We start from the raw sequence: 1,214 nt of genomic DNA on the forward strand, positions 1-1,214 counted from the left end.
AAAAAGACTCCTCCAGAAAGCTCCTAGAATGGATAAAATAATTCAGTAAAGTTTCTGGATACAAAATTAATGTACACAAGTCAGTAGCTCTTCCATACAGCAACAGCCACCAAGTGGAGAATCAAATCAAGAACTCAAACCCTTTTACAATAGCTGTAAAAACAATTAAAATACTTAGAAATACACCTAACCCAGGAGGTGAAAGACCTCTACAAGTAAAACTACAAAACACTGCTAAAAGAAACCATAGACAACACAAACAAATGGAAACACATCTCATGATCATGGATGGATAGAATCAATATTGTGAAAATGATCATACTGCCAAAAGCAATCTATAAATTCCATATAATTCCCATAAAAACATCACCATCATTCTTCACAGAATTAGAAAAAAACAATTTAAAATTCATATGGAACCAAAAAAGAGGCCACATAACCAAAGCAAGACTAAGCAAAAAGAGCAAAGCTGGAGGCATCACATTATCTGATTTCAAACTATACTATAAGGCCATTGTCACCAAAACAGCATGGTACAGGTATAAAAATAGGCACATAGACCAATGGAACAGTAGAGATCCCAGAAATAAACCCAAATACTTACAGCCAACTGATCTCCACAAAGCAAACAAAAACATAATATGGGGAAAGGACACCTTTTCAACAAATGTGCTGGGAGATAATTGGTTAGTCACATGTAGGAGAATGAAACTGGCCTTTTCATGTGGCTTGGGTTTCTCACAGCACGGTGACTAGACTCTGAGAGGGAGTATCCCAAGATTTAGCATTCCAAAAAACCAAGTGAGAAGATGTGAAATTTCATATGGTTTAGCCCTGGAACTGGCACAGTATCACCTCAATGAAATAATTTTGTTATGTCAGCCAAGATTCACTGTGGGAATGGACTATAAAAGGGTGTACCTACTGAAAAATATGCTGCATTGAGGTCAGTTTTTGGAGACTGTATACTACACAAAGTAACTATTTTTTCCTTTGTGGCCTCATCTTTATCCTTTTTGTTTTGTTTTGTTTTTTGTTTTTAGATGGAGTCTCACTCTGTCACCCAAGCTGGAGTGCAGTGGCACAATCTCAGCTCACTGCAACCTCTGCCTCCAGGGTTCAAGCGATTCTCATGCCTCAGCCTCTCAAGTAGCTGGGATTATAGGCGTGTGCCACCACACCTGGCTAATTTATTTGTATTGTTTTTGTGTGTG

Source organism: Mandrillus leucophaeus, unplaced genomic scaffold (genome assembly GCF_000951045.1).
Source record: "Mandrillus leucophaeus isolate KB7577 unplaced genomic scaffold, Mleu.le_1.0 Scaffold392, whole genome shotgun sequence".
Classification (NCBI taxonomy): domain Eukaryota; kingdom Metazoa; phylum Chordata; class Mammalia; order Primates; family Cercopithecidae; genus Mandrillus; species Mandrillus leucophaeus.